The sequence below is a fragment of the Castanea sativa genome, chromosome 10 (genome assembly GCF_040712315.1).
Source record: "Castanea sativa cultivar Marrone di Chiusa Pesio chromosome 10, ASM4071231v1".
NCBI lineage: Eukaryota > Viridiplantae > Streptophyta > Magnoliopsida > Fagales > Fagaceae > Castanea > Castanea sativa.
In genome coordinates, this window is record NC_134022.1 from 36596426 (window position 1) to 36605071 (window position 8646).

The 8646-nt window shown below is 34.8% G+C and overlaps 1 long non-coding RNA gene across 7 annotated transcripts in view; it reads right to left on the reverse strand.

The window, feature by feature from the left end:
* The window catches only part of LOC142614223 (uncharacterized), a 30197-nt gene extending 24825 nt beyond the window's left edge, over nucleotides 1-5372 (reverse strand). For all 7 annotated transcript variants that reach the window (XR_012840376.1, XR_012840377.1, XR_012840380.1 and 4 more), the window contains exons 1-3: nucleotides 5326-5372; nucleotides 4984-5065; nucleotides 4812-4878 (exon numbers count right to left, since the gene is read on the reverse strand). This is a non-coding gene — a long non-coding RNA (uncharacterized LOC142614223). The remainder of the gene's footprint in view (nucleotides 1-4811; nucleotides 4879-4983; nucleotides 5066-5325) is intronic.
* Between the last annotated feature and the right edge of the window lie 3274 nt (nucleotides 5373-8646).

Here is an 8646-nt window from a genome sequence, read left to right on the forward strand (position 1 = left end):
GCGATTAGCAACCTTCCTAGGTATAGGGAGTATGGAAAGGAAATAAGTAGGTAAGGAGGAAAGACTCCATTTAAATGAAACTTTGAACTCAAGGTTTTGTTTGGAAATTAAAATCTTTCACTACAAATAAATAGATATTTTGAATATTTCAATAACTTGATCCAACTTTGGAAATTGTATCCTTGAGATATTGTAGTATAAAATTTCTTTTGATTGGCCTTCAATTGATTTACAACATCAATTAACAATGGATTGAATACCAAATCAAAATTTTCTACTCTCACAACATTTCAATAGGTTTTGATGCGTTGTCAATACAATCCTAAGAGTAGAGGGTTATGGGATCACCTTTATATCAACTCATAATTTTTGTCACTCCTCAATCAACTCCATATCTTCTTCTTGAGCCTCTTCGAAAACTTCTTCTAAAATATCATCTTTAATAGATGATCTCTCTTCAAATTGTTGGTCTTCTAACCCTACTTCTTTGATTGAAATTTTCATTTCATAAATGACATCTAAATTTTCATTTTCCCTAAATGAATAGATTTTGAGATTCTCACTACAATCCTTTTCAAATAAATTTGATTTTCTATGACTAATTGACTACAACTTGTATAGAACAATATCTCATCATAATTACGGGGAAAGAAAAAACTAACCATCAATCTTTTCATTCTTGGCCAAAAGGAAATTCTAATCTTACCTCTTCACATTCTAAAAGTATTGTATATCGTTTCACCAATCCTCTGCATCATTCACAAGTTTCTAGATACAAAAGGCACCTTGAAATCTTCAAGGATCTTTGCGTAAGAAAAATAATCCTCAAGGTCCAAGATCCAATCCATGAAGTCTTCATTGTATAACACCACATCAAAGTACGGAATATCATTAAAATTGTGAACATGTCGGTTGATAGATCGATTATAAGCAAGGTCTTTGATGCGTATTCCTCTACCATCATCATGATCTCTTTTGCCTTCAAAACCAATATCAATGAGCATGTTGAGAATCTCACGGAATCCACCAGTCATCCTCTCATCATGAACTTGAATTGCTGCCGTGAGAGCTTTCACCCCGTGATCACCATGAATAAGGTGGTTATTTTGGTCATCACCTTTTGCCATATCGGGATACTAATGAGCTTTGATACCAATTGACACAAAATGAAAGGTGTGATAGAGCTAGATATCATTGTAGCTTAATGAAACCCTTAAATCCGTAAGGGATTACTTGAATCCATAAGGAAAACCTAAAATCCACCAGAAAAAGAAATAAACTTCTTTGAAATTTTATATATGAAATTTTGAAGTTCAATTTTCGGTCTATATATTGCACGCCTATTTAAAGGCTCCAAAAAAACTTATTTTCCAAGTAAAAAAGTTCTAAAAGAGTTTCTATTTGACACCTACCATAATTAGGCCCTAATTTGACTAGAAAAAACTTAAAAACAACTAAAATAAAGGAAATAAAATCCTAAATGCTAAAATAACGAAAATCACATAAAAATTCAAAAATCAACCAAAGATAAAAAATTAAATCCCATTTCTTGTCCTAAATCACTAATTGCCTTGCTCAAGATTGAAATACTACCTAAAGACACCATACAAACGAATGATATTCTCAGTTACATAATAGATGTATTGCAAATACTCCTAAATGACCTTCGAAGATCAAAGATGCAACAAAATGCCCCACTATTGGGTTCTATGCTAAACAGCATGAGAAACATGATAAGATTGTCCTCTTGATTTCAAATGCTGCAGTGGAGGTGAGAAAGATAGTTGAGCCGTCTAAAATAGTTGCATCACTCACAAATCTTAAAAGATGATGAATTGTCATATAACAGATGATCAAATAATCCCCTTCCTCCTTAAGAATATCTCTACTGATCAGACCTAATAGTTTAAATTCTTTCCATCAAACTCAATAGATCTCATAAGGGAACTCTTAGCGGAAGCTCAAGTCTAGTGGTCATAGTGCAAATAAACAGGTAGAGAATTCAAAAATGCAAGCAAGAAAGTAAAAAAGGATTAAGAAATGGCCTTAAAAGTCTCTGAATGAGATGAATAATAGTTGAACCAGCTAAAAACAACAAAGAATGTCACTAAAATGCCTAAACAAGCTCTATTTTGGCCCAAACAAAACCACTTGAACCAACCAAAATATGCTCTATTTACTTACTTAAGCCCAAGGCCAAGCAACAATGACTAAACAAGCTTAATATGGGCAAGACAATTAACAAATAAAGCAGGCCCGCAAGTAATTGAGAAGACCAACCCAACATCCAAACAACCGCAAATAAACAGAAGATTTAACGACTACGACCATTCTTATCTAGAATAGAGAATAGCGAGCAATGCGAACCAAATAACTGTACCCAACCGATCCTTTTAGCCTTACTCACTGTGAACGTAACTCGGTCTCATTAAGTGCATAAGATCTCAACCCTCTCATCGATGAATAGGGTACATGAGTTTGCATCTCACCTAAACCAAAAACCAATAGGTGTCTTGGTCTGATGGTAAAACAGAATCATCATGAAGCAGACATTATAAATTCATGCCTTGCTATTTTTTTATTAAAAAAATTAGTAAAAAATATAGAAAACGGATCACATATTTCTATTTTCTTCTTTCATTAAAATCAAATCAATTGTTTATTCTTTACATTCGAAGTCAATAAATTTGGAGAATGAGAATGTTAATCTACCATGATTGGGGTCGTGTGTTCTAGAACATTATTCCAATGGGGTTAAGGAGTCCAATAACCATGGTATGTTTTATGGTTTTAACAATTTAAAGAATGAGACATGACATTATTTTTTGGTGTTATAGTTGAGAACTAGTTTTTTGTTAGTAATATATGCGTAATACCTTAAAATGAACAGTCACAATTAGAACTTTTCATGTCCGCTTATATAGTTCATATCAACCTAGAAAATGCTCAATATAGGGCTTTAGGGTGTTCACAGGTTGGTTGGGTTCACGTTGAGGGTAAACCCATCACTTGACTGGAGCATGATTGGGTTCAAAACAGCCGATCGATATGCATCAGATAATTGATGGGCAGCGAGGTTTTGGATTAATGGTTAGGCAAGTTGGTTTCATTAGGTGCCAGTGAGTGATGAATAGACTGGCTGCTCCACCAAAGGTCTAGTTGCAAATGAACCACCAACGCACTTTGATTCAAGCACAAATGAGATGAACCAAGGTAAAATATGATAAACTTGAACCCAATTGGATTCAAGAACTACTACTAGAAAGTATGTGACAACTTCATAAAAATGGGTTTGGAGAGAGAGAGAGAGGTAGGGGTAAAGAAAAAGTTAAGGGAGATTGGGAGAGACACATTTCAAAAGAATAAAATAAAATAAAGATATGATCTTAAATGGTACATTTTACTTTTTGAAACAACAAACTATTTTACTAGATCACATACCCAGAATAAACAATTTGATTTCTTTAATATTTTTATTTTGCGCTAATTATTGTTACACAAGTTGAGTTAGGCATTGCCGTTACTAGACAATCCTATTTGGTCAAATACCTAGTGGAAAACTCCTATGTTCCTTTCATTACAGTATTTTTGAACAAGTTCCTATAAAACAAGCCAGGAGGCTTTCTTATTGATGATAGTAACAATATTGACCGTGATCTTGATATGGAGCTAGAGCTTCTAACTATGACAAATGCACTAATTATGGATTTGATGCTGGAAATTCACCGATTTTATATCACCCTTATCCGAATGAGCAAAAACAATGTCTCCTTGCATAATATGGATTCCAGAGTCCAAACATTCATGATTTAGATGTTAATGAGTCAAATTGCTTATCCCTCAATCTATTAGTGAACCATCTCTCCAAGGATTGTGAAAGCCATTCCATTAGAAATATTCTTGGTATTGCACTGAAATCGCGATTTCAGTTATAATTATGAAAGGGTGAAATCGCGTTTTTAAAACATGATTTCAGCTGTGTGTCTCATTCACACCGTGTGTAACTATCATTACTCTTTGTTTTGCTATTATATATTTCTACAAATGTTATGGTATTATTTTATTCTTAAATGTTTGTGCTTTGTAATCCCTCCCCCTTTCCTAAAACAAACACCAAAATGAAAAATTTTACACCCCATAGCTCACCTAAAATCAAAGAGACAAAATGATGATGGTAGTGCTACTACTTCAATATGGTAGTACTACAATCTTGATAATATGGGGAAAAAACATACTGTATTAAATTATCAACTACTAAGATGGACAGTGTGCAACTGTGCCATTTTTTATGTTCAAAACTAATCAAGTAAATCTAATAACCAAAACAGTTACCAAATAATGCAACAAATCAACATGGTAACCATGTATTTGTGTGTTTAACTAAAACAACCAGAAGTGGGGTAAAAAAAAATATACAGTAACCACAATATTTTATGCAGTTTAACTTGATAAACTTAATTGAACTAACCATGAATCATTCGTACGATTATAAAAGATTCCCCAACACCATAAAATATAGCATTCGTACAATCATAACAGAATACTATAGTTTATTTAACCGTAGTAACTACTAACTATGAGCAAAACGTTTATCCCGTGACATAAAATTTCACATCTCGGTGAAAAGGGAAAACAAAAAAGTGAGTGCATCCAATAAGGTAAAGTTTTTCAAGTTAAAGACTTAAAAAAGCCATAATAACAATGGACAGCAAGTACTATTCAACCATATAGAAACCAGCAAAAGAATATGTATAAAGATACCTCTAGAACACGCGAGAGAGAGAGAGAGAGAGAAGACTCGTAGTTCTAACCTGATTGCTGAAGATATACATATCTGCTTTCCTTTCCAACACACTCCGCTTCTCTTCCAATCAGTATCTGAAGAAAAAAGTTCCAAAACGAAACACATATGTAAATGTAGTACTCTAGGGGATTATGTATATATGCGTTACTGTGTTTAGCTGAAACATTAAGGAATCTTACGAAACAGCTTAAGCTAGGGCCAGCCAGCAACGTGTTTTATATGCTGTCATTTTCCCTCGGTTTCTCGGCAGCCAAACGGATCCTAATTAGTTCCCAACGTACAAAAAAAAAAAAAAAGAGAAAACAATAGCGGAATTGAGACCTTGTAAAAACCTTCAAGAAAAGCAGAATCAAAGTGAACGAACAGCTAGAACAAACGACATAGCTAAAAAATAAAAAATAAAAAAGCAGAAGCGGAAACCCTAAACTAGGTGAAGAAAATTCGAAAATTGAGGTGTAGAAATAGAATAGAGAAAGCTAGAAAGGGAACATGTTATAGAGTGAGTGACGAGCGAATCGTACCTGTGAGAAAGCTGAGAAAGAGAGAGAGAGAGAGAGAGAGATGAAAGTGAAGAGATACCAAAAAATATCTGGGAGAGAGAGGGATTTAAATAAGGAGTTGTGGGGGGAGAGGGATACAGACTAATAACTGGGGATGCCCCCACTAGATCTAACACGTAATCGGGGGGGTCTTTTTTTTCTTTTTTTAATTTTCGATTGCTTTTTAGGTTGGTTTTGGTTTTATTCGGTTTTGCTTTTTAGGTCGATGCTGTTTCATCGTAGCAAACAAGTAATTTTGATCGTTTTCCAACAAAACGAAATAGGGAAGTACTTGAGTGGTAGTAGCAGTAATTTTTTTCAATTTGATCTTTTTAGTCGGCTTCACTCTTGAGCCTCGACTTATGAATGATTGCTCTCATTTTAAATTTGTTCTAACAAATTATCGGCTCTTTTTTTTTTTCATTGTCAGATAAAAAAAAATTTAATGGTCTATTTAGATATCACTTATTTTACTGAAAATTAAAAACACTATAACAAAATAATTTTTAAATATGTAAATAGTGCCATGAGATCCATTTTTAATGAAAATTTTGTTGAAAAAAGAAGTTTGTGAGTCCCGTGAACTATTCACGGGACCCACTGAACCGTACATAACCACTTGAAAACTGACTTCTCAAAAAAAAAAAAAAAACAAACAAACGCTGGGATTTTAAGTCGTATCCAAACAGGTATTAAGACAATGTTTCTAACTTTAAATGTATTTTATTTTGTAAAATATATATTCACTTTCAATTTAATAATTTTGCATCTATTTTGTGGGGATCCGAGGACTGAAGATGGAAAGCGTAGTTGTAACCTTCAGTTGTTCATCTAGAAATAACATCCATGGTCCGAGAAGTGAGATGATCTTAAGATGGAATGGGGAGTGACGGAACATCCTTAGGAGATATCAGGGGTGCAAAAGGATGCATCGGGGGTTGAATGGAAACTTTGTAGAAAGTTTCTAGCAAAGGTCTCGTCTAGTCCTTCGCATTAAATAGTGGACAACAGTTTTATCAACTGCATTAATGAGGAAGTGACTTAAACAGTGGATTCACAGCTCAGCAGCTTCTTCCACCACCTTCAAGTCTAAAGTGATAGGTGTCTTAAGGATATTTGAGAAAATTACAGATGGAGGGTTGGGATGCAAGAGACCAAAGAAATTATAAATGAAAGAGGCTTTCAAATAAAGGAGGTCAGCAAGAATTAAGGGAGAAGAAGTCATGGAAAGAATTGTAACTGAGATAAAGAGTGAACATTATCTGTAACCACCAAGAACATTGTCCTCGGGCAATATTGTAAAGAACCCTTCATCTATTAAATTTGAGGCTTTTAGTATTTTTCTACTCTATCTGTGTCCTCGGGCGAAGCCCACACTTGTTCATCACATTCTCTACACAAATCTCTATTACTTTGGGCCGGGTTTAGGAACTCCAACCTCATTATTTTTGTGGGCTTGGGCTGTCCCAAATTCATGTTCTTGCATATTCTATTTTTAACTTTGCAATTAAGAGTAATACATATCTTGGCGAGGAGCAGAATTATTGAAGACCTATTACTTCATCTCCGATATGATTCTTGGCAGTATCATAAATTATTGAAGACATTCAAGTTATAGTTCATCAAAAGTATTTTGGTCGTATCAGGAGATTACTATCAACAGTCATTGTTTACTGTTGTTCATCTATCATTGTTCAGTATTGTTCATTATTATCCAGTACTTTTCACTTTTTAATGTTTATGTTATTTTTCATTTCACTTTTGTTAGCTTATATGAGAATTTTGTATAAGTAGTGTTAGGTAAACCTTACACACAGCTAAAAAAAATACAACCTATCTTAGTCCCCAAACCTTTTATTTATATCCCAAAATCGTTGTATCGATAAAATATTGTTCTTGTAATATTTTAAAGTACTTGGATGAGCATTAATATTTGAGGTATTATTCAATGTTTTGAAGAATTAGGTAAGTTTTTAGTTTTTATAAATAGATTAATTTTCAAAGTTTTACATGTGTACTATCATTATGTTTCTTTTACGTACACACATTGTAGGTTCAATGGGTCCAGGAATATGTGTTGAGTTGGCCCAAGAGTGTTTGTTGGGCTAAAGGCCCAATCTAAGGACGCTAAATGATCCGAGGATGAGGGGATATCAACCCACAAGGCAATCTGATTAAGTTTATCCAAGAAGATGACCCGAGGAAGAGTACGTCCTTGGCTATGTAAAGCCGAGGTAAGAGAAGGACTGTTTGGCGTCCAAAAGTAATATTCTCGAATATCCTATAAGTAAGGGTAAGCATGGTAGATGTACAAGATAAGAAGATGGGCTGTGAAATATCTGAGATAAAGCTGCTACCACCGCATTAAATACTCCGCAACTACTTCTCTGGCCGCATTAATGGGGAAGTGATGCCTGAGCATCAGAGTTCAGCCTTATAGCTGCCTCTAAAGACTTCAGGGAGATGGGGATGGGACAAGTATCTAAAATCAGTAATCTAATCTATACGTGAAAGATGGGGAGAAGAAGGTGGATAATATAAAAGGCAAAGGAAGACGTTCAGGAAGGGGAATCGGAGAAAAAAGAGAGAAAAGTACACAACACCATCCATAATTGTAATATATCTTTGAAAGAGGGAAATATAATACAATTCATCATCGGCTTGTATCCAAGGATAATTTCTGCTACATAACAGTTCAGTGTGTATGATGTTGCAATCTAGCCTATCAATTTTGTTATTCATCATCACTAAAACCTAGATTTCAAGCTTACTTTCTATAAATTTCATTGTATTGGGCTGTTTGGGTTTATCCCCCTCTTACTGTTGGGTTTGGGTGCAAATTGTGACCTTACAATTGGCGTCGTCTGTGGAGAATCTTCTGTTTTAAGGAGTGTAACATTATGGTAGGTTCAGGTCCATACCATGCAAAGTTGATGGGGTCTCAGCGTGAGGATCATTTCTTGCATCTTTAACAGGAAAGAGATCAAGAAGGTAGTATGCATACAACTCATACTAGTAGGAGTCATTCACGAGGTAGAAGTAAGATTCCTCACAAGGAAAATGCTAAGGTCATGCAGCTAGAGATCAATCGTTTGAAGAGGAAGTTACGCCGTGAAAGGTGAAAGCGAACTCCCTCATTTTCCAATCCTTCTTCTGAGGACACTAAGGATGATAGTTAAGGCCCAGGTCAAGGACTCCCCTGGATAAGTCTTTCTCCTATGAGGAGGACAATCTGCATGAGCGTGGAGGTAGGAATTCTTTTTCCAAGGGCTTGGGAAATGATGCTATGAGTAGGGCGTTGCA